The sequence below is a fragment of the Monodelphis domestica genome, chromosome 1, assembly GCF_027887165.1.
Source record: "Monodelphis domestica isolate mMonDom1 chromosome 1, mMonDom1.pri, whole genome shotgun sequence".
Classification (NCBI taxonomy): Eukaryota; Metazoa; Chordata; class Mammalia; order Didelphimorphia; family Didelphidae; genus Monodelphis; species Monodelphis domestica.
Genome location: NC_077227.1, coordinates 173703724 through 173729344, shown reverse-complemented (window position 1 = coordinate 173729344; position 25621 = coordinate 173703724). Strand labels below are relative to the sequence as shown.

General features: G+C 38.8%; 5 non-coding genes across 5 annotated transcripts; 1 reads left to right on the top strand and 4 right to left on the bottom strand.

Annotated features, from left to right (window-relative positions):
* Positions 1 to 963: 963 nt before the first annotated feature.
* Positions 964 to 1035, bottom strand: TRNAP-UGG (transfer RNA proline (anticodon UGG)). Its single transcript has one exon. It is a non-coding gene; the product is annotated as a tRNA-Pro (tRNA).
* Positions 1036 to 2522: 1487 nt separating this feature from the next.
* Positions 2523 to 2612, top strand: TRNAY-GUA (transfer RNA tyrosine (anticodon GUA)). Its single transcript is given in 2 exon segments — positions 2523 to 2559; positions 2577 to 2612. It is a non-coding gene; the product is annotated as a tRNA-Tyr (tRNA).
* A 1205-nt stretch (positions 2613 to 3817) lies between these two features.
* Positions 3818 to 3907, bottom strand: TRNAY-GUA (transfer RNA tyrosine (anticodon GUA)). Its single transcript is given in 2 exon segments — positions 3818 to 3853; positions 3871 to 3907. It is a non-coding gene; the product is annotated as a tRNA-Tyr (tRNA).
* Positions 3908 to 24344: 20437 nt separating this feature from the next.
* TRNAT-UGU (transfer RNA threonine (anticodon UGU)) lies at positions 24345 to 24417 on the bottom strand. Its single transcript has one exon. It is a non-coding gene; the product is annotated as a tRNA-Thr (tRNA).
* Positions 24418 to 25221: 804 nt separating this feature from the next.
* Positions 25222 to 25293, bottom strand: TRNAP-CGG (transfer RNA proline (anticodon CGG)). The gene has a single exon. It is a non-coding gene; the product is annotated as a tRNA-Pro (tRNA).
* Positions 25294 to 25621: the final 328 nt, after the last annotated feature.

Below are 25621 nucleotides of genomic sequence, written 5' to 3'. Positions count from 1 at the left end.
AACGAACAAACGGATAGATAGATAGATAGATAGGTAGATAGATAGATAGATAGATAGATAGATAGATAGATAGATAGATAGATAGATAGATAGATAGATGCTATGAGCTGGCTACCGTCCCAGGCTTAGAGTGGGCAGAAAGATGACCAAGATAATAGGAATAAGTACCAGCTGAGAAAGACAAAGCTATGTACCTAATGTGGTATTTGGCCAGCAGAAGTCAGTAAGCCCTAAAAGGGACGTGGGAGTGAGTGGAGAAAAGGGCAGGGTGTTAGGAGAGAAAAGGGAAATATTATGGGCGTGTATTTCTGTGTAACTGTTGTGTGTACATATATATATATGTGTGTGTGTGTATATATATATATATTCCTGGGTGATGTGTATGTATGTGTACGTGCTGGTGCCTCTAAGTATGTGTGTATTGTGTGATGCGTGGATACGTTTGAGAGACAGCATGTAACATAAAAGTCCTCTGGAACTAAGGAGGTAATTACTGTGCTTTCAACCTGGGGATACGTCCAATTTTTCAATCTAGCATTAGGAAACTTTCTCTCCTGCACTCTTCTTTTGCCCCGGAGTCGGAGCCGCTCTGGTATAGCTCTGAGGAATTGCTTTCCGGGAGCTGATTCCTGGAGTACCTTCAGGGGGCAGCAGAGGTCTGGAAAAGATTGTATTGGGCAGTGGAGAGGTGTAACTCCAATGGGCGAAGAACAGAAGGCAAGCAAATATTTGGCTTGGTCGGGGAGGGGGGTGGTGGAAGGGAGGTTGGGAGGCCATGAACAGTGGAATTAGAGTCGGTTTGGTTTAGTAGTAACGAGGTTCCCAGAACTTTCCCTTTGCTCTCACTAATATCCCCGTATCCTTTTGTCGGGAAAAGCTAGAGTAAAAGAAAAGTTTCGATAAATCTCTGTATAGTTTTTGTTTCAGAGAAGAAAAATTAAAAGTAGAGAGTTGGAAAAGAGCGGGCTCGTCCGGGATTTGAACCCGGGACCTCTCGCACCCAAAGCGAGAATCATACCCCTAGACCAACGAGCCACACGCTTATGTTTTCACTTAAACTTCTTGTGTGTCATATGCAAGCACATTTTTGTTTTCTGAACTGAAAGTAAGAATTTAATTTTTTTTCCTTCTTGTTTTTTATCTACTGTTTATTCTTCCGATTCATCATATACTCTTTCCCCGCTTTCATCTTTCTTCCCCCACCAGACCCATAATGATTTGTTGATTCCATTTCTAACTTCGTTCAGCTCCTCAGAAGTTGTTGGGATCCTGACTAGAAACTAGATAAGAGAGAAGGGAAGAATAGGGGCTCTCTGTCACTAACGTGAATGAAAATCAGACTTCAATTATTGGCCACAGAATAGCAGCAAGCAGCCTGGACTGGATCTTTCCCCGGAGTAGGGAACACTAGTCTCTGTGCCCTTGGGGAGGGGGGGAGGGAAGGATAGATGTGAACAACAGAAAGCTCCCAGCAACCTCTGCCGACCCTTAGTAAGGAGCGGAATCATCGCTCTTAGATTAATAACCCATTCTGGAAATGGAAACTTCCCTGAAAACAGTAGAAGTTTAAATAGGTGTTTAACTGAAATTAAATACTCAGAAAAACCCTACCATAATGAATTATTTCATGACTCTATTAACGAACTACGATTTGTAGCGTCTGCTTTTGCTCTAGCGGTACCCCTACCCAGAAATCTCACCCATCTCTGCCTCTCTAAATCCTTCCTGTTTCTCAAAGGCAAGCTCAAATGTGTCCTTTTCCCCAGAAGCCTTCCTTGATTCGCTAGCAGAATGTGATCGTACCCCTCTTAGGAACTCTTAAAACACTCTTTCTAGCTTTATTTTTTTGTGGCTTTTTAAGATTCACTAAACACTGGAGTATGAAGAGATTTAAGATCTTCTTGTTCAATACCCTGCCTGATACATGGATCCATTCTGTGATTCCTGATAATATGACCTGCTCTCACCCTGCTTGACACCTCCAGTGATGGGGAATTGGCTTCAGTAATTAAGCAGTACTGTCAGTTTTAGGAAAACTCTCAGTATTAAAATGACTCTATTAAGCAGAAATCTACATTGCTCCTTCTACTGGAATCTCCTTTTTCTTTTTCTTTTTCTTTTTCTTTTTCTTTTTCTTTTTCTTCTTCTTCTTCTTCTTCTTTTTTTTTTTTTGGAAGCAAGCAGAATAAATCTAATTGTCTTCCATGTAAGAAGCCTTTATATATTGGAAGAAGGAGACGAACATCTCCACTCTTTTCTTCTCTAGGCTAAATCAGACATCCATAGGGATTTGTATTTTAGCAATTTGTTTACACTGAACTCTTTTGCTCCTTGACAGAATCCTCCTTGACAGAAAAGATAATCATCTTATGCAATACTGTCTTCCCTTAGAATGCCTAACTATAATATGAGCTCAGTTATTTGTTGAATGAATGAACCTTAAAAAGGTATGTAAAGATGTCTCATTCAAACTGTGTAATCTTACCCTGAAATGATAACCCTAAAATCTCAACTTATGTGCTCCTTCGATAGCTCAGCTGGTAGAGCGGAGGACTGTAGGGTCTAGATCTATAGGCATCCTTAGGTCGCTGGTTCGATTCCGGCTCGAAGGAGAGCAGTAAATTTTAAACGTAGTGACCAGCATTTTCTGCGTGATGGTTTCTCTTTGTATTCTAAACACACAATTCATCCCATGATCTAGACAGGGGGAAAAAAAGTTAGATTCTTCGTTTTCTTGCCCTTATTTTCTGAATACCAATAGTACTGAACCTTTTCATTACACTAGTCATAGAATTACTATGAAGAAGTCAAAGACCAAAGTATGCATTTAGAGTTGGAAAAACCTTAGAGGCCGTAGAGTACAACCCAAGCCCATCATTTTACAAATGAGGAAACTGAGTCCCAGAAAGCCACTTAACGAACGTCATAATAGTAAGTGGCAGAAACCAAGTACTAGTGAGTGCAAATCAATGCTCTTTTCTGCATTGAGCTTTTAGTAAACTTTAAAGCTACATAAAGGAAGATTATTACATTGGGTTAGTAATAGAGATAAACCCCTATGTTGTAGGTAAGACATGCTGAAAAATAGACATCACTCTGAGGATTAAGCCTGTGAAAAAGAATGAAAGGAAATGAGGTTAGATTTGTTTTTCTGAGACTTAGAGGGCAAAATCAAAGTTGGAAATTGAAAGAAACAGGATTGGGGTTAGATTTAAGGGAAATTTTCCCTAAGCCAGAGCTAACGCAGTGGGGAATGAGTTGCCGATCTTCCAGGGAAGTCTATATGAATACTTTTCCATGTTATTGCAGAGGCGAGTCCTAATGAAATAACAGTTGAACCAGAAAACTTTTACTTCTCTACCCCTCCCCCAATTCAAAATAAATTTCTAGTAAGGAGAATGGGGTGAAGAAGGGCCTGGTGGAGAGTAGAAGCGAGAGGGGTGTAGTGGAGAGAGGGACTGTATAAAAAGAGAAATATTTGTGGTCTTAAGATTGACATCCCTTGATAACTGAGTTCCGGGCCAAAACAGATTAAAGGTCTGAATTATTGACGAATGTTTTTCATCATCATCATCATCATCACATAACCTGGCCTGTCGAAGATTCAAATCCAACAACTTTTCTAAGTCATTATTGATGTATTGCAGAGTTTTCAGGGTGAAAAGCTGAACACGCCAGTGAAGCAAGGCAGGACATCTTAAATTTTATAGAGCTGGATTTGCTGGGAATGTTTGGACGGAGTTAGTGAGTTCCATTTTCCGAACTAATAGCTTCAAGTAGCAGGACATTGAAGGTGAGTCTCTAAAATGTCGGCACTTCCTTCGAGCCGGAATCGAACCAGCGACCTAAGGATTACTACAGATGCGTTGCCTACAGTCCTCCGCTCTACCAGCTGAGCTATCGAAGGACACCTGACTGGTCCCCAACCTAGAATCCTCTTTATAGAATTTAAATTAACTAGTTCTGTGGAAGAATTAGTTCTTAAGCAAGTTGCTGATAAGTAAAGAATATATTTAGTGAGTATTTTAAAAGCTAATCATATTCACCATTAATTACTACACTATCACTTTTGATCTTCAAACTGTGTCGCTTTCCTCTCTGGCCCGGAAATACAGATCCAGATGCAAAAAAGCCTCCAGAATAGAATTCACCTGGTTCATTATTAATAAACCAGGGATCTGCCCACTGCTAATTCCCAACCATTGCTTCCTACCATCGACCAGGCCTAAAGGCTCTCTGTGGGAGCTACAAATAATCTCCAGATTCCTCTTAAAATGTTCAGTTGTGAAATTGATAGCACCATGCCTGAGAACAATCGTTCTGAAAGAAGAGGAAAATGTAAACCTCTGACGTCTTGTCGTAAAGGAAAAACAGTTTAGAAATAGTTTAGAGTCTTAAAGTTGGAGAGAAACCACAAAAGCCATCTTGTCCAACCTATTCCTGGACAGAATTATACAACAGCCTCGACAAGTGGTCAACCAACCTCTGCTAATTTTGTTTTCCAACGAAGGCTGCATTCCCAAAAATGTATCTATTTTGCCTTATATGTAATTAAAAGCACTTATCCCACTAACACACTTTGTTCAGTGTCTAACCGGTGATTAGAATCAAGTCTTTATTTTTTTCTTTGCTTTGATCACTGCATAGGGTACTGTACTCTTCCAAACCAGAACACATAAACCCTTAACCTTGGCATTCAAGGCTGTCAGGAATCAAACTCCAAATTCCCTTTCCAATTTTATCTCTTCTTTATGCAATCTACATACTTTATAAATTTGAACACTACACATATTCATTCTTTTCTTGTCATTTCCCATTGTTGTGCCTTTGTTCTTGTATTCTTTCCTTTCATTCAAAGCTTAAATGGGGTCCCTCTTTCAACTTAAAGTCTTCCTAATATACATAAGAGTTGCCCACAAAATTAGTAGGGTGCTACCGAATTTCTCTTAAAGAGATGGTAATCCATTAACAAGGCTACCTATTTCTGAAAGAAAAAAAAATCAATTTGCCAAGCCCTTAGTACTTACTCTCCTTTGTCTCCTTTAAACCAAATGAAGAATTCAATTTTTTATAAGAATCCTACTTATAACAAAGAATAAAAAAAGAAAGGGAAGAAAAATCAACTGGGAGGAGTAAAAGCAACATATCTGAATTTGTCACTAAAATCAAAGATTCAAATTATCTCTTACTTTTGTAAAGAAGGGAGAGGGGTTCATTTTTTCATCTCTTCTGTGGGGACTCCAAAATTAATATGATTAAATATTAGTTTCATCTTATTATTGCTGTTCTTATTCTTTCCATTTTGTGGAATTTTTGTGTGGAGTAAACATATTTGAAAATCACAGCTCCCTATAGGTTGTATTTAAAGGGAAATAGAAAATAGGAAGCAGAAATGTCAACAAAGGAAGCAAAAATGGGAATAATCACTTCTAAACCCAGTATATAGAGAGGGCCACCTCACAGGGAAAACTTTTTTTCCTACTGTGTGTGGAGAGAAAAAAATTAATTTGTTCTTCTCAGGGTGGACATCTATCCTAGACCCATTAGAGAATGAAAACCTGTTCAGGCTTTCAAAACAAGACCTCAAGGACATTTTGATATTGCCCCAGGCCCAAAGAATTGGGAGGCCTCATATCTCAAGGAAAAAAAGCATTAGACTATCCTATCTCATTATCTCCTCTGACCTTTAGGAGCCAGAGGAGTCCCTCCCAATGACATGGCTATCTCTCCATAACCTTTCCCCTGCCTGGTGGAAGCTCATGATGAGATCATGACTTGTTTTCTAATTGGGTAGCCTTTTGCACCTAGATTGTAAGTTCAGCCCCCAGACGTAGCGTATGAGACATAGGGGGTATGGGGGAGTCTTCCATCAGGAAGTTATAAAATGCTTGGCTTTGCACTCATGCATTGGTCCCCTTTCTCAAGAGAAAGAATAAAGACTGCTTCCTATACTATCTGCTCTTTGATTCCAGGTTTGTACTTATAATTTGGGTGGGTGGTGAGTTTATTTCATCTCACTCAATTGAAACATTAAAAGGCATGGAAGAATTAATTTTTATAACACCTTAAAGAGAAAAGGCAAAAAATATGTCATGGCAGTAAGGGGAGGTCTGGAACTTTATTATAATCATCCCCAACATCACCAAAATAAAGTTGCCCACCAATATGCCCCCTTTCCTAGCTACAAATTTTTATGAGAATAATCTGTTTGACTTTTAAAGCCCTTCAAAACCTGTGGTCTTCCTATATCTAATGATTATAAGTAAACTCCTTGGAGGCAGGGACTGCCTTTTTCTCTTTTTTTATATTGCAAGCTTTTAGCGCTGTGCCTGGCACATAGTAAGTGTTTAATAAATATTTGTGGAATTGAGTTGAGTTTTCTAGTCTTCTTGAAGTTTACTACTCTCGTTATACTCTAGCATACATGACAATGACTCCCTTGCAATACCCTCTCACAAGAAATTGTAAATGCCCATCCAATCAGTCAGTCAGTAAACATTTATTCAGCACCTGTAATGTGCTAGGCACTCTGCCAGGTACTGGGGATTTAAAAAAAAAGCCAATCTCTGCTCTCAAAGTACTTCCAGTCTACTGAGGGAATAACATGCAAAAATATATATAAAAAGTATAAACAATATAGTAACAATCAACAGAAGAAAAGAAGTGTAATTCAGAGACATTGGGAAAGGTGTCCTATAGAAGGTGGGATTTTGCTAAAACGTGAAGGAATTCAAGGAAAGCAGGAGGTGGTGATGAGGAGAGAAGACATTCCAGGCATTCAGTGCATTTTCAATGGCTGTGCCCCTTGCCTAGAATGGTCTCTGGCTTTTCCTATATTCTTTCAAGTACCAGCTAAAACCTTGCCTTCTACTCTAAGCCCTTCTGGTTCCCACTTAATGCTAGCATTTTCCCTTTGAAATTATCTCCAAGGCATACTCTGTGTGTGTGTGTGTGTGTGTGTGTCTGCATGTGTGTTGTACATAGTTGTTTATGTTATTTCCCCTATTAAGATTGCAAGCTCCTTGAGGGAAAGGATTGATCTTGCCGTTTTTTGTATCCCCAACATTTAGAATAGTGCCTAACACATAGTTAATGCCAAATAAATGCTTATTGATTTGACTTGATAATGGGTATCTTTGTTGAAGATAAGAGATTTCATAAATTATTTTCTTCAGCAGTTCTTATCTGTATAACCAAAAAACTAGTCTGTTGTGTGTGTAGAGAATACATGAGCTCCTTTTATTTGTTGGTTGACTATTGTTTGCCTGAATACTCAGGTTCTAAGTTCTAAGCTAAGTTATCTATGGTGTCAAATAAAAGGAGTCGCTGAAGTAATCAGTGAGAATTCAGAATTCTGGAAATCAAGCTGAGAATGTCTCAAAGAAGAAATAGTCTAAAGGTGGCAAAACTGGAACACTAATGAAATGCTGATGGAGCTATAAACTGATCTAACCATTCTGGAGGACAATTTGGAACTATGCCCAAAGGGCTATGAAAATGTGGACACCTTTTGTTCCTGTAATACTACTACTGGGTTTGTATTGGAAAGAGATAATTAAAAAGGGGGAAAGGACCTACTTCTACAAAAATATTTATAGCAGAAATTTTTGTATTGGCAAAGAATTGGAAGTTGAGATGTCCATCAATTGGAGAATGACTGAACAAACTCCAGGATATGTTGGTGATGGAATAGTATTGTGTTATAAGAAATGATAAGCAAAATGATTTCAGAAAAAGCTGGAAGGATCTGCAGAAACTGATGTGGAGCAAAATGAGCAGAACCTGGACACTATTCACAGTAACAGCAATATTGTATGATGGTCAACTGTGAAAAGTTGTCTACTCTCAGCAATGCAATGATCAAGAACACTCCTTGTAATGGAGAATGCTATCTACCTCCAGAGAAAGAACAGATATATATGGATCAAAGCATACTGTCTTTCATGTCAGTGTATTTATGGTTTTATTTTGGGGTTTCAGTTATGTATGAGTGTGCTCTTGCAATATGGAAGTGTGTTTTGCATAATAATAAAAACAAAAATTTTAAAAAAAGGAATAGTCTAACTGTCAAGTGCTACAAAGAAGTCAAGGATGGAAAGGAATCATTGGTTTTAGCCTGAAGAGGGTCAATAGTGACCTGGGAAATACCAACTTTAATATAGCAGTAGCAAATACTTGACTTTTAGATCCTATAAAAGTAGAGCTAGTGAATGGAGACTATTCTTTTGTAAAATTTAAAATTATATCTCAAACAATAAAAATATTATAGTTTAGGAGGTTTATTAAATGATCATTAGAAATCAAGGAATAAAGAGGACACAAAATAAAAACAAAGTGCCCATGGCTGGTATAAAAATTCATCTTTATTTAAATAAACCACAGTCAGATAAGAGGGCTATCATTTCAGGTGGACATAGAAGGAGCAAAACCCAAGGACAGTCATTCAACCATAGATGGTCCTTATTGGATCCCTGCCAGGGGACCTTGGTCTGGGGGAAGGCTTGTCCCTCAGGACCTGCCCTGGGGTATCTTCAATCAATAGAGACGACATCCCTCAGGCTATCAAAGGTGGCCCATTTCTTGGGAACCCCAATTTTCAAAGACAGCCTCTCAACAGGGGGTATCTCCTTTTACCTCACTGGCAGTCATATTCCCTCTCTCCCTTCATTCCCTGTTACAAATCATCCTCCATTCCCTGTTACAAATCTTCCTTATTCCCTGTACCTCTTCAATCCTCTACAATCCCTTTAACTATTACACTGGTTAGCCATTTTCAAAAATCCCCACCTTACCACCATCACTGCTAATGTTAGATCATGCCCCCCCAAAAAAAGGAGGAGCCTCAATGCCCTCTCACTTTATTCTATATACAGGAAGTATGTAATGACAGGAAGTCAGTGGGTTCTTGGGATATGTAGTTCTTTTTTTAGGGTAAGAGATTTTTAATTATACATTCTCCCCCTGAGAGCTGAGGAAGACTAGTCTTTCCAGTGGGTCTTGTAAACATACCAACTTTGAAATTACAATAATTTGAGGATAAGAGGAAAAGAGAACAAAACCAATAATTGCTAGGCGCATTGCCAAAAAGTCAGTTAGGGGGCAGTCCCCTGTGGCATAAGAGTATATATACAAAACAAATACATTCAATCCCACACAGTTAAGATCACCACATCCCAAAGTTCACTCTGGATCTCCTGGTGCAGCTTGTGGTCTGTGGAGGCATCTTCATGGTGCCTTCTCCAAAGAGTTCCGGATTTTCCGGATTCGGAGAGGTAGCATATTTCTTAACCTAAATTTACTTAAACTAAATTTACTACTAAATTTCTTAACCTAAAATTACTCTCAAAAAGTATTTAAACTCTGAATTTTAGAATAATTATACATTCCCTCCTGAAGATTGTGTTGAAAAACACAGGGATCACTTAGGAATGCATGACTGAGTGGCTGAGTTATGAGGTGTATGAATCAATTGGCAAGAGAAATAAAAAACATCCAAAAAATCCAAATAAAAAAGATAATGTCTGGATGAAATATAGACTATCAGAGTCTTATGTGTAAAAATTCTAAGTAAAGGAAAAATAAATCCATAACAGGTCCTTGAATCAGGGCCCAACTAAAGTGATTTCTATCCCACAAGTCTGTAGGATAAAACGCAATAATATTTCACTTACCCATTTTCTGTCAAGACCACAAGAAGTTGCCATACTATAAGAGAGAAAAAAGGACTGATAGGGATGTGTCATTCCCTGGTCTGATTTTACCTTTACTCTCATGGATAGGGGAGCCAGAACAACCAACACTTAGGTACTTGAATATTTTTCACAAGGGGAGCAGTTCAAGGAGTCCTGTACCTTAACATATGTCAAGTGCCACAACCTTGAATCTCACACTAGGTTCAAGTCCTTGCACTCTTTGGGCAGAATGTCATCAATCCACAGGATTGGTTTGGTCTCTTTGACCTTGTGCTCTTTGGCACTATGCAAGTAGCTTTGTGCTTTTTTGGCACTGTTCAGTGGCTTTTTTGTATTCCCTTCTCCTGGAAACAGACAGAATCATTAAGCAAAGTCCCATAACATTCATCCATAAATGGCAGGTTTCAATAGTCTAAAGCTTTTAGGTATGCATTAATATTATAGCAAATATATTTTAAACTTTTATTTTAATTTAAATTAAATTGAATTTTTAAAAGTTTAAGACAATCTCAATACTGGTGACATATGCTTCAAATACAAAAAGTAAAGAAAAAATAAAAAACTAAAACAGTATATTGCACATGCAAGCAAAAACAATAATAAAAGAGTTGAAAATCAAAAATATAGAGGGAAGCTGGGTAGCTCAGTGGATTGAGTCAGGCCTAGAGATGGAGGTCCTAGGTTCAAATCTGGCCTCAGACACTTCCCAGATGTGTGACCCTGGGCAAGTCACTTGACCCCCATTGCCTAGCCCTTACCACCCTTCTGCCATTGATTCCAAGACAGAAGGTAAAAGTTTTTAAAAAAAATTTTTTTAATATAGTTTATCATCATTGACACACTTTATCAGCTAAAGAAAGGTAGAATACAAAGGTTTCTCACCAAAAATGAGATCCATTTCTTCTTCAAACCTGGCCATGATCCACTATGAGTAAAAGCAAATTACTTTTATAAAGTAATAGTTTTTATAAAGAACAATAGTACAGCATGTAATGCACATTCAAAAAGTATCAATATCCCCAAATTATAATCACCCATTTAATGACAATAGCAAACAAACTCACTATCATATTTTACGTGACTCTGCTGAATGACATTTAAAGAAAATGGATACTTATCACAAGTTTTTCAGGTGTAGCAATGTTTCAAGCTTGGCTGAGATATTTTAAAAAGCTATTACTGCCATCATTACAAAAATGTGGCAGAGGGGTCTAGAAAAAACAAAATCTCTATACTGTTTATATTGGGTGTAAGAATGTCACCAACAATCTAAAGATCATTCTGGTGAAAGGGTAAAGTGAGCTGAGGAGTTACAAATGAAAGATGCCCCTCTTTTGGGAGCCTTCCAGGGGTACCATGCCATGGGCTCAACTTCCTAGCTCCTTTGGTATGAGACTGTAATGCCCCACCAGGATGTAGGGATTATAATTATACTTCACTTCAGCTACTAAAATGGACTTTACCTCCTGTTAGAGGCAGGCAAAATGATCAGTTGTTGAAAAAAAATCTAAAATTCATGTTTGAAGACCCCTTAAAATCAATTTGAAGGGGACAGCTGGGTGGCACAGTGGATTGAGAACCAGGCCTAGAGATGGGAGGTCCTAGGTTCAAATCTGGCCTCAGCCACTTCCTAGCTGTGTGACCCTGGGCAAGTCACTTGACCCCCATTGCTTAGCCCTTACCACTCTTCTGCCTTGGAGCCAATACACAGTATTGACTCCAAGATGGAAGGTAAGGGTTTAAAAAAAAATCGATTTGAGATATTTAGTTCATTAAATTTACCAAAGGTTGTTATACAATTTAACCAATTTTGATGAAGCCCATTGTAAACCTTAAAATTTCTTAGACTTATGAATGTTGGAAATTTCACCATTGGGAAATTTCATACTTGAAAAAATTTCTTACTGAGAGTAAGAACTCTATTGGAATGTGAAACTCCTTGGCATGGGAGGATCCTTCTCCTCCCTACTTAAGACAACTTTAAGACAGAAACCTTTTGCTAAACAATGGAAAGGGTTTTGACCTATGCTTAAGCATAGAACAGGAAGTTCTTTGAGTCATGATTGATTTTAGAATTGATACAATAGAGATACTTGGAATGACAGAACCAGGTCTTGGAACTTACAATCTCCACCCTACTCAGAGTAACAGGATTTAGGAAGAGCTGCAGCAAAGATCAAGATTTAATTATTTGAGAATATGACCTTCAACAGACATGTGCAAAGCCACAGACCTCTGGGCGGTCCTGGGTTAAGCTAGAGCCACCATTGGCACAGGGGAGACATCGACAGTGATTGGTAGATGTGAGAATTGAGGGGAGGGGACTTAGATGGTTGCCTTAAAGATAGCGGGGTCTGAGGACAGGGGGAGGAGGTTTTTGCTCTGAGAGGTTTTGCTCTGAAGGAGTCTGAGAGGAGAGAGGTCCTGGAAGGAGAGCTCCTGGAGAGGTCTGAGAGGAGGGCTTGCTCTGAAGGAGGCTGGAGGTGGAGGCCGCCGAGACTGTTTCTCCATTTTGGTCACGTGAGTGATAGGGACTGATCTCTTTTCTTTGCCTCAGCTATCTAAGGGCTTGGGCCTTTGGCCCAGCCTAAGCAGAGGGGGTATTTAAGCCCTATTCCCTTCTCTCCCCTTTCTCTCTCTCTCTCTCTCTCTCTCTCTCTCTCTCTCTCTCTCTCTCTCTCTCTCTCATACCTTTTTTCCTCCTGTTTGTAACTAAAAACTCCATAAAAGGTTGACTGCTGACTTGAGTTTTCATTTAGGAATTACATAGCTGAATTCCTTGGCGACCTTAAATTAATATATATCAGTCTTTTAAATCCATCCATCCATCCTCTATGTGACAATTTACAAAGCCAAAATATTTTTTAAAAGCTGTTTTTATATGGGTTTATTCAATAATATTTGTTCAATAAAGTTATGGGGGAAAGGTAACAGAATATAATAGTAGTTAAAACCCAGTACATTAAAATGATTCAGTGCAACAAAATAGTATTGAATACATTTATATATGAACTTAAAACAACAAAATTAAATCTTAAACAAAACATTCAGTAAAATACAATAAAATACAGAGGTTTTTATAAAACTTCGAGTCTGAAAAGTCTTAAAAATATAACCTTCAGTCTCTTTAAAGTTCCTTCCCTAGAATCTTCTATAGAGAGGGAGAACATGGGTTTGAGGAATCTCAAACTGGGCAGGTCCAACTGGAAAAGAGTTGCAGGGAGCTGAATTTCTCCTCTGAATCTCAGGCAAGATAAGTGAAAGGATCAGTACACTCATGAAAAAACACCCTAAAGCTGGAAACTGTTTGAAATAGGCAAGGTACTGCTCTTTCGTAGGGTACATCATGCCTGTAATCAGCTTCCTATTTGGAAGAGTGACTTCCTTCTCCTCTTCTCCCCCTGATGTCCCCTGCCATGTGGAGGCTAATTGTTGCCTCAGGAAAGAATACCCCAGTTTTTACCAGTTAGCTTATGATTCCTGAAGACACAGGAGCAGCTACCAGCAGCCTGGGTCCTGGAGATGGCCTGGGGAGATCTGGTTCAAAGACTGGAGATCAGCTGGGACCAGGGCTGGGGCTGGTCAGGTCTGGGAGAACGATCTGGGTCAAGCAGGTCTGGAGCGAATGGCTTGAGCGCAGAAGCAGGCAGCAGGAGCAAGCTGAATCAGAAGCTTTATGAGGGTAGGCAAAAAGTCTTGGCTGGAGATACGTGGCTTGAAAAAAATTATCTAGGCTATCTTTAAAAAAAATCGAGACATTCTCATCTGACTTATGGTTGCCATTAACTGTAAAAATTTAATTAGTATCTAGTAATAAAAATATTATATTTTAGAGGTTTTATTAAGGATTATTAGAAATCAAAGATACAAAATAATAAACCATGTGCTCAGGGCTGATTAGCCCATTCGAATCTTACTTACTACATCATTGCAATGGCTGTGCAGAGCATTGAAGACAAAGAAGAGAGCAAGGTAGGCATTACTGCCAGTTAAAATACTAATTGTGATCTCACCCAGGTGACTCAGGTAAGATTATAGGGAATTCTGGGAAATACCAAGGACTTCTGGGGATTGAAGTCTAGGGTTCAAATCTCTATTTTTACAGAGGTCAATTTGGAATTATGCCCAAAGGGCACTAAAAGACTGTCTGCCCTTTAATCCAGCATAACACTGCTGGGTTTGTACCTCAAAGAGATAATAAGGAAAAAGACTTGTACAAGAATATTCATAGCTGTGCTCTTTGTGGTGGCAAAAAATTAGAAAATGAGGGGATGCCCTTCAATTGGGGAATGGCTGAACAAAATGTGGTATCTGTTGGTGATGGAATACTATTGTGCTCAAAGGAATAATAAAATGGAAGAATCCCATGGGAATTGGAATGACCTTCAGGAATTGATGCAAAGTGAAAGGAGCAGAACCAGGAGAACTTTATACACAGAGATTGATACACTGTGGTACAATCAAATGTAATGGACTTCTCCATTAGTGGCAATGCAGTGATCCTGAACAACTTAGAGGGATCTATGAGAAAGAACACTATCCACATTCAGAGGAAAAACTGTGGGAGTAGAAACACAGAAGAAAAACAACTGCTTGAATACATTGGTTGTGGGGATATGCCTGGGGATGTAGATTCTAAATGAACATCCTAATGCAAACACCAACAACTGTGAATCTTAAAACTGCTCAGACTCTACCTTGGAACATTTGGTTAAGGCTATTCCCCATTTAAACAATGGAGGTACTTGATCAGGAATGTATTGGGAATTTTAACATTACTCCACCCATACTTAAGCATACTTTAGGGGAAGATAAAGTTATAAAACTCCTTACTGAACAATGAAAAAGTCCCTAATTCATACTTATAGTGAGGCCAAAACCTTAGGCTAGGTCTATTTTTAGATCTAATACAAAAGGGTGCTAAGTACCTATAAAGGTTAAATTAATCACTAAAAGGTCAAGCAACTTACAAAGGGCAAGCTTAGCAAGAGGTGTGAAGTTTTAGTCTACTCAGGGAAGGTGATTAACAAAAGAAGATGTGAATTAATAATGGTCAGTCCTGTGGGAAACATCTACTGTGATTGGCAGATGTGAAAATTTAGGGGAGGTGACATAAGAGCAATTTCTCTTTAAAAGGAGCTGACTCTCTCAACTTAGAGTCAGTTGGAGTTTGGACTAGTTGGATCTCGGACTAGTTGAAGTATCTGGGCCTCTGAACTTAGTTGGAGTTTTGCTTGGGACAAAATCTTGTGGTGAGTGGATAAAAACTGACTTAGTTTTCTCTCTTAAAGAGAAAAGCCTAGGCCATTTGGCCTAGGCCCTAGGCCTTTTCCTACTATTTCCTCTTACTCTGTCTCTCTCTTTTCCCTTAATTCCTTCATTTGTATTAATTAAAATCTCCATAAAACCCAGCTGACTTGGGTATTTCATATTTGGGAATTTTTCCCATGGTGACCACTTATTTTTCATATAAAATCAAGACACTAAAATTATTTTTACAGTTTTGGCAATTCACAGTCACTGAACCCACATTTTCATGGCCACAATAAAGATGGGAACTTGGTATCTGTAAGACATCATACACCTTTTAGCCCTGAAGATTTAAATAAATTCAAGGAAGATCTTCCATCATTTGAGGAAGAACCAATATTAATTATAAAAAAAATTAGAGAACATATTCAGAACTTTTGACCCCACTTGGATGGATGTTGAGAATTTGTTAGAGACATTTTTAACAAAAAGAGAAAAAAACACATCATCTCTCTGGCTAATCAGAAGCGAGGTAGGAAAGGACATTATTGGCCAACTGAAGATCCACATTGGAACCCCGATGTTGAACTAGACCACACAAAACTAAACCAGGCCAGAGAAGCATTATTGACAGCCATGAGAGCATGCTCAGATAGACCTGAAAAATGTCAAAATTTGAAAGAACCCGACAAGAAATTGATGAGACCCCCTCCCAGTTTATGGACAGACGTATTGATGTAGGAAATATATGGACCTTGATTTATCCAGAGAAAGGGACATTAGGCAAATATGTAGGCAATTCATTGAGAATTGTTGTTCAGTGGTAAAAGACTACTTTAAAACTAGCTGTCCAGGGGGCAGCTGGGTAGCTCAGTGGATTGAGAACCAGGCCTAGAGACAGGAGGTCCTAGGTTCAAATCAGGCCTCAGCCACTTTCTAGCTGTGTGACCCTGGGCAAGGCACTTGACCCCCATTGCCTAGCCCTTACCACTCTTCTGCCTTGGAGCCAATACACAGTATTGACTCCAAGATGGAAGGTAAGGGTTTTAGAAAAAAAAAAAACTAGCTGTCCTAATTGGGACTCTATGGACCTTGAAGAATTGAGGAGAGTAGCAACCTATGTTTATAAGGGTCATGTAAAAAGACCTGAGGAACACAATACGTTAGTGGAAGACTTAAAGAAAGAAATTGAAATGTTAAAGAGACAATTGAAAAATAAGGGAGAGACTATAGCCCCTTTGCAGGATTACATGGATAAATCAGTAACCTGCCACTTCTGTGGGAAGAAGGGCCACAAAATGATAGAATGTAGAACTTTTCTCAAGATTATTGGAAAGAATATGCAGTTTAATAACAACTTTAGAAACAATAACTATATAAATGATGATAGTGATCACAGAAACCAGAATTTTAGATATTATGGAAATAACTATAATGACCATAGAAATAAAAATGTTAGAAACCAAAATTTTAGAAATAGGAATTGGGAAAATAATGACAATGCTCCAAATGAAGAAAAATGATAATACCCAACAACAATATATAAGAAATAGTGCTCGTCCAAAGAATACTGGAGGTGCTAATGAGGGGGGTGCCCAAGGAACATTCCAAACACAATGAAGTTGGGGGGGGGGGCTGGGGCACAGGAATCAGAGGATACAACCTTTGATTTTCCGGAACCTGATGTCCTATTACCCATTGTCCCTATCCACTGACCTCCCCATACTAATGAACCCCATGTTACCTTAAAAGGTGGGTAAAACCTATTATGATTGTCTCTTAGACACTGGAGCTACCAGGACTGTATTGAGGAATGTACCTGATTTAAATTGTTATTCTGTTGACTCACAAAGTGTAGTGGGAGTATCAGGAATACCCCCAAATAGTTAAAAAAGTTCCCCCTAGAATGGTGTCTGTAGGACCCTAGAGGTACAACATTCCTTTCTTTTGATGCCTGACTCCCCTCTAAATTTGCTGGGGAGAGACCTTCTATCCAAACTCAGAGCCACAATAACTTTCTCCCCAGATGGTTTCTTAGCATTGGAAGTACCAGAGGAATCTTTAAATTTACTACCTGTATTTCTCTCAGAGAGCCAAGAGGCAAAAAGCCTCCCACTTTTGAAATACCTACGGATATACCGCAGTCTCTTTGGGCAAATCTGCTGTTCCTGTTCAGATAAAAACTAAATCTAGCCCACCTCCTTTCATTCCTCAGTATCCTCTCTCAAAAGAGGCAATTGAGGGTATTACCCCAGTTATTAACTCATTAATTGAACAGGGAATAATAATCCCTTGCAAATCTGAATACAACACACCCATCCTGACAGTTAAAAAAACAAAAAAAGGGCCTGATGGCAAGCACCTCATACCTCTCAAGCTGGCTAATATGACAAAAAAGAAAAATTATAAATGTTGGAGAGAATGGGGAAAAACTGGGATACTGCTACATTGTTGGTGGAGTTGTGAACTGATGCAATCATTCTGGAAAACAATTTGGAACCATTCTCAACAGGCCATTGAACTGTGCATACTATTTGCCCTAGAAAACTACTACTGAATCCCCCCCACCAAAAAAAAAACCCCAAAGAGATCAAAGATAGAGGAAAAGGACCTGGTTGTACAAAGATATTTATAGCAGCTCCTTTTGTAGTAGGAAAGAACTAGAAACTGAAAGGATGTCCATCAATTGAAGAATGGCTGAACAAATTGTTGTATATGATTTTAATGGAATACTACTTTGTCATAAGGAATGACAAAATGATCAGAGAAAAAACTTTTAAGATTTCTATGAAGTGATGCAAAGTGAAGTGAGCAGAACCAGAAAAATATTGTATACAGTAACAACAATACCATATGATAATCAATTGTGAATGACTTAATTGTTATCAACAATGCAAGGATCTGGGAAAACTCTAAGGGACTTATGATGAAAAAGGCTATCCACCACCATAGAAGGAAGTAATCATTCTTCATTTCCTCCACAAATTTTTTTCAATGTAAGCGGTGTTTCTTCTTTTACAACATGATGAACATAAAAATATATATTATATGATAACACATGTAGAACCTACATACCTATGGCCTTAGGGGGGAGGAGAAGTGTAAGGGAAGAAGAAGACATGGCTCACAAAATGTCAAAAAACAATTGCTGATAATTGTTATCAACATGTAATCTGAAAAAAAGTTAAAAGTAAAATAAAGATATCACCAGATGTCATTTTGGTCTTCTTGGAGTACAAAGGACAAAACCAACCAATCAAGGTATCATCTAAGAAGTTTCTTTGGGGACAATGAGGCCATGGAGAGAGGAAACTGTGAAGGATGATATTGGAATGGTTGGGAGAGTTGAGAGGATTTATTTGATTAAAGAAAAATACTGACAAATTTAGAATCACTTTCTCTGAGTATATGTATAGGAATTTTTTAGATGATTTGAAGAGGTATCCTTTTCATTTTCCATAAGCACTTGGAGAAGATTTCCAGAAACTTAGCTGCCTTGGCAAAACAACAATCATATTTCATAATATATGGTAAGGAAGTGTTGGGAAATTGCTTTGCTCTTTTATATGGGGTGTCCCCAAAAATCTTTGTGAAGTTTTAAGCTGTTAGTCAATCAATCAATAAGCATTTATCAAGGACCTTCTTTGTGTCAGGCATTTCTTTAAGTCCTGGAGATACAAAGAAAAGCAAGACAATCTCTGCTCTAAAGAAGCTTATCTTCTATTGACAGAGACAACATGCATGCAAACAATTGCATAGAAACAAGATATATAGATTTATGTATACACATATATTAAATAAATATATATGACAAATTGAAGATAATCAAAAGAGGGAAGGACTAAAATAAGGGGGAATTAGGAAAGGCTCCTAATAGAAGACCAGATTTTATCTGAACCTTGAAGGAAACCAGGAAAGTCAGGAGAGGTGTGGAAGGAGAGTATTATAGGTATGGGGGAAAGTGTACTAAGACCTTAAAGACTTCCTGTAAATTGGGGAAAACTGGTTTGATTAGTATGGCATTCCTCTTTCCCCACCCCCACCCCCAAACCCCAGGATGCATAGATGATAAAGCTAATAAATGCAGTCCTAGGGCATCTCTCTCTCTGTCTCTCTCTCTCTCACACATGCAAGCATGTACCCTTACTCCAGAGGCTCTTGTTGGATTGCACAGAGTTAAATTCTCTGCAACCCTGCCCGTCATCCATTATTCCTTATTAGGCAATTTAGAAAATACTCATATCACTGATCTTAACTATACAGTTATCTTTTCCTATGTAGGGCAATTTCTTATTTGTGACTTCTGGATCTTTTGGCAATTTCTCATTTGTGTCTTCTGGATCTTTTTTCTAAATGCTTTATAAGTTTTAAGACCTAAAGGGCTCTAGACCTTTGATTGCAAAAACCGTAACAGGAGTTCATGATCTGCTTCTCTCAACCAAAGGCAGTGGGAACCCAAACACTGAATCTTACTTAATGGTATCTACTTTCCTCTTCTCCTAATGAGTAATAATACAATTCTATTAATGATTGTTAAATTTATAGTTGGACTGAATAATATTTTAGTTGGTCACCAGGGATTTAATTACTAAATCCCAAATGAATTACTAAAGTCAGAATGGATTTTATAGTAGCTTATTTTACAATAAACAGGAAAAATATTAAGGAAGAGAGAAAGAGAAGAAAGAGAGAGAGAGAGAGTGAGAGAGAGTGAGAAAGAGAGAGAGAGGGAGAGAGAGGGAGAGAGAGGGAGAGAGAGGAGAGAGAGGAGAGAGAGGAGAGAGAGGAGAGAGAGGAGAGAGAGGAGAGAGAGAGAGCTGCTATGGTAAACCAGGCAGGAGTTCAAAGGTCTCTGCCAAGGGAAAGGAGTTTCAAGATAATGGGCCTTTTCAGAGGTTGATGCCTCCAGAAAGACCAAGGGAAAAAGAAAGGGAGTCAGCCTTGCAGTCAACAGAAAGCCAAGGAAAAGGGGTCACCAGGAAAGAGGTCCAGTCAGCACTCTTCTGAATGAAGACAATTCTACACTCCGCTCCAGTAGAACTCCAGCAGAACTCTCTCTCACAGGAGGTTCCACTCCAAGGGAGAGTTCCAAGTCCAACTGCCTGTTACTTTCTTCTTAAAGACATTTTTCTCTTGTGTTGAGGGAGGCCAGAGTAGGGAATCGCCTAGCCTTGGAAATTTAAACCGGTTGGATGCCATTCAGTTATTGGCCCTTCAACAACAGTTCCAGCCCCTTGCCATTATAGAACCCTGGACTGAGAACTGCGAATAGGCAGGCACCGCCTCTGCCCCACTAAGAAAAAAAGAAATTGGAAATGAGGGAGATCTAAATTGAAAATTGCCTTGAGAAATTCAGCCAGGAAAAATGACAAGGCCCCGATACAGACAGATAAACTTCAAACCTGGCCAAGGCCTCACTACAGACAGATAAGCTTCAGACCTTGCGCTGGGACCTATCCAAGGTCCCTGATAAACTTCAGCACCAAGACCCCAGGTGCAAAAAGCAACTTTCCAACAAGGGCATGCAACAGATAACGGACTGGAAGGAGGAAGGGAGGGGAACTATTCATGCTGAAAAGTATTTAAGACTGAATCCTCAGGAGGAAAATGGGAACTCTGATGGCAGAGGTTCCCACTGATGTGCATATCAGTTCCACAATAAAGGGCCTTTTCCTTGCCTGATTGCATTGCCCATGGTCTCCCTTGGTGGTGGGTGAAATCCCAGATCTTAACAGTGTCACTTCCCCTAATTTTTATGTCTACTGATCACAGCTGACACTCTGCTCTAGGACTGCCCAGAAGTTTGCACCTTTTGTGATTAAATCCAAAATGGGCAGATCTCCATACTCAGCTTTTAAGTGTTTATACTTATGGGGATTAAATCTAAAAATAGGCAGATCTTCCCAATCAACTTTAAGTAGGGTGTTTACACTTCTGGGGATTAAATCTAAAAATAGCCAGGAGAATATAGCACAATCAAGGAAGAGTTAAGTACCTTCATTGTTACAATCAAGGGAGAGCCAAATTCAATCTTCACACTACATCCTTATATGATGCTGCTACTCTTCATCCAAATTCCCCCAAACTATAATATGGCTTACAATTAATTAACTGCTTACTTACTATTTGTCTGGAACCTTTTAATCACTCAATTGGTAGATCAAAGAACTAGAGTGGAATTTTCAATAGGAAACTTTAGGTAGCAAGGTAGATTATACCTCCACTGTTCTAGTTTTTACCTCTCAAAACATCATTAATTGACCTTACTCTTCTACTGCTTCCTATATTGAAAGCTGATACAGATAGATGTCTGTCTTTGTTTCTGTTAATGTCACTAATAGTACTGATAGGTACCAAAAGATACCAATAGGAGACTGGCAGTTGTCATTCTGCTTTTCACCTTTAAAAGGCAGAAATTATAATCCTCTTTTGTCAAAAATCATTATGGAATAGAGATTATTTATGTAATTCAAAATGTTTTGAAAATAGTTTCTTAAGGTTTCCAGAGATTGAGATGGAAATTAGAAGGTAATTTATGATCAACAATGAGTTCATTAGAGCATAAATATGGGGAAGAAGGTGCCCTTAGATTAAAGATTACAGAGGGTATTGTTAAATGTATGGTTGGACTGAATATTTTAATTGGTCACCAGGGATTTAATTACTAAATCCCAAATGAATTACTAAAGTCAGAATGGAATTTATGGTAGTTTAATTTATAATAAAGAGGGAAGATATTAAGGAAGAGAGAAAAGAGAAGAAAAAGAGAGATAGCTGCTCTGGTCTCCTCTTAAACCAGGCAGGAGTTCAGAGGTCCCTGCCAAGGGAAAGGAGTTTCAAGATGATTGGTCTCTCCAGAGGCTGGTGCCTCCAGAAAGACCAAGAGAAAAGGAGTCAGCCTTTACACTCACCATGTGTCAGTTCAAAGGAACAGGGTCACCAGGAAAAACAGGTCCAATTAGTACTCTTCTGAATGAAGAATTATTCTCCACTCAAGTAGAACTGCTAGTAAAACTCCAACAGAAGTGGAAGTCCAAGTTGAACTTCCAGAAAAACTAAGTACCTTCAGGCCCTTGTCACTCTCTTTTAAAGATCTTTCTTCTTGTGCACTTCTCTTATCTTTACATCTTCCAATCACAGCTGATGTTCCTCACTAGGACCACCCAGAAGGCAGTCATTCAATTCTAATTCATTACCCACTCTTTCACACCTGGGTCACAGACCTCCCACTCAGTGTCTAAGATGGGTGTTTGTACCTTTTTTTTTTATTAAAATCTAAAAATAGACAAGTGATTACAATCTAATCTTCACAATAAAGGAAAAGCTAAGTATGTTCACTGTTACAATTAGGGGAGAGTCAAATCCAATATTCATGGTGTCCCTCCTCATTTTACATAAGAAGAAACTGAGTTCCAAAGAAGTTGTGACTTCAAGCTCAGAATCAATAACTTTAAATCTAGTATCCCTCTACAGTTGAATTAAAAATATGGAAAAACGTATATGAAAAGAATATAGAATTAATTGTAACGGAAAATGTATTAATTTGTTTACATAATCAAACACTGGAAGAAGGTAGATATGTACAAAGGAAGATGACTGATAGGCAGGCAGAGATAGATTTGAGGCGACTAGATATTACAGAGTAGACTTGAATTTGGAGTCAAAAAGATCTGAGCCTAAACCCTGCCTCATATACTAGCTGTGCTGAGACTCAGGACAAGTCATTTAATGGTTCTCAGGCTCAGTTTCCTTTTTTGTAAAATGGGATAATAATAGCACCTACCTCAGAATGGTTGTGAAGAAGAAAATGGGATAACATATGTTATATACCACTGTGGTGTACTTAGCAAACAAAGTGCTGTATGTGTTAGCTATTGTTATAAATTATTATAGAGCTTTATTAAATTTTACTGAGTCTGTCTCTGTGTTAAATGACCAGTGAGGGAAGGACACAAATAAAAGTAAGCAAAACAGTTCCATTCTTCTAGGAGCTTACAGCTTAATTGAGGAAGACAAATGATAGAGGCCTTCGAAAGAGGAGGAAGGGTGAGAACATAGCCTTGGAGGTAGTATGGTAGTCAAGAAGGATGAGTTTGGAGTGGAGGCTCCATAGTAAGTGGAAGGTCAGAAATGCCCATCCAATTCTCATGAAACATAAAGAGAGAAGGGATAAGCAGAGCCAGGAGCCTAAAAGATCTCTCCACTATCTGGACAAGGATCTTCACCAGCTTCTTCCAGACTAAGCTTAGGTGTTTTCTTCTCTAGCCTGCACCCATTATGCTATTGGATTTTCTTTCCATTCTTTCTAGATGTCTTGCTATTGAGTAATGTGTCCGGGAAACCTCCCTACTTTATTTCCGTTTATTACAAGTGTAAACGGGATTGTTTCAGGGTTCATGTGAAAGGCAAAGAGTTCATAGGCAGCCACACTTGACTGAGAGCTTCGCAAATACATAGGTCCTCTTAAACTCATTTGGCAACATTCACACCTTAAATACTATGTAGATCCTGTATTGATTTAGAATCTTGAACCTTTAGGTTACTTAGCTACTTCCCAACATAATTGATCTCTCCAGTCTCTTCGGCTATATCATAATTTACCGCCGAATTTGGCACAAACCAGCAGTTTTACCCGGGTCTTATTTAGATTAGGCACTAAGGACAAGCTTCCTCCCAACTACGTGGCACTTTTGTATTGGGTTTCAGGCTGATGCAGGGAGCCGGACTTCGGAGAGGTCTCCAGAACCTAGGGAAAGGAAGGGTCTCTGAAGAGGGAAAGAGGAGGAAGAAGGAAAAGCTTCAAAAAGTCCAGGAGCGTTTGGGGCAAAAGTTCACTAATCCTGTGATCTCTAGCCTAGTGTCTCCAGGAAAAAATTATCAGACAAACCAAGTACAGGCACGGAAGTGCCTTGACCATCGATTTTCTTCCGGGGCTTGGAGAGGGGCGGAGTTTGAAAACAGTATCCTTCCTATTTTGCCGGGGTCGGACCAGGCCTTGCCAGTCTACAAGTCCGAGTGCCTGGAAATTTGTTCTGCTGCCTCTTTTCCTCCAGGCTACCATTCTCGAAGAGGTGTTTCCTGCTGAGACTGAGTCTCCAAGAGCCTTTCCATATCTCAAATTCTTCAGTGCACAGCTTCCCCCCTTCCAGGACTTGATCGGTTCCGATTCCCTATGCCATCCACGAATATTTTCCTAGTCGTGTGCAGCATTTGGGGACTTCTATTCTGGAATACACTTGGTAAAGGGAAGAACAGTTTCTCGCTTAGTGACTTCCAATTTGATGAGAGTTAGACAATGAATCTTAAATTAGATGTGGTGGAAAGGCTATTACCTGAACTTGATATTCCGATTAAAGAGGAGGGTATGAATGCAAATTCTTAACCTTAAAAACAATATCTCGAAGGCCCCAGCGAGATTTGAACTCGCGACCCCTGGTTTACAAGACCAGTGCTCTAACCCCTGAGCTATGGAGCCAGACATAAGTAACTTTCTAGTAACTCCTTAATTTACACCTATAATAGGGCTTCCTTTCTTATCTTATTCTAGATGGGTTCTTTTTAAAAATCATTTATTGTGTTTAATCTAAGTTTCAAGAGGAAAAGAAAATAAAGGCTTGATTTAATCTCGGTTTGAAAATGGACGGAAAATTTATTTTCAATTGTCTAGGAAGTCGAGTTCAAATCATGCTTCAGATACTTACTATGAACGTGGCCAGCTCATTTAACCTAGCTCCACTGAGAAAATGTTACCTCAAACAGTTGTTTTTGAGTATTAAATGAGCTATTTTTAAAGTGTTTAGCACAATGCCTGACACATTGTAGACACTTAATACAGTTTCCTTTTACTTCCCTTCTCTTCTCTAGGTTAAATGCTTCTTAATTCCTTTATTGTATCCTCATCTTACTGATTGCCTTCCTCTGGGTGCTCCCCAACTCATGAATGTCTTCCTAGATCTCGGGCTTATCAGGCGCTTAATAAAAGTTTTTTTGGGCAGCACGCATTATTTTCTTGTCATGTAGCCAATCAAGTCAATAAGCATTTATTAAGTGCCAGGCACCATGCCTTTACGTAAGTTTTCTTCAGACGCTGTAGTCTTATCAAATACCAGAACTTTGTAATTGAGGAAAACACGTCTGAGAAATTTGTGACTTAAGATATGTCAAATCGTTGTTTATTAATACCAAGTCCAAACTCAAGAGGAAATGGATGGTGCGCTGTTATCTTCCTTGAAACAGAAATTTAAAGATAAAGTAGCGGCACAGATAATAAAGTAGCACTGGGCTCGTCCGGGATTTGAACCCGGGACCTCTCGCACCCGAAGCGAGAATCATACCCCTAGACCAACGAGCCATATACCTGATAGAATGCCTTTTTAGATTTCTCTTAAAGTTCTTTTCTTTTAGAGATAGATTAGAGATAGACTTACGAGAGACATACGAGACGGATATACAGCTAGAATTATATTTTTGCTACCTATTTCTCAATGTTCTTTTTTGTGGTCCTCAGAATTGTTTATACCCCACTTGAACCATTTTCTCCTATTCACTTCAACCAAGTTCTTTTGTTTGTGTCTTTTGTTTTTCTTTGCCTATTTTAAAAAAATATAATTTCTGAACTGCAGCAGAAAGAACAATTATAAGCCTCCTGTATGAAATGGGGCAATGTAGGATGGGAGGAT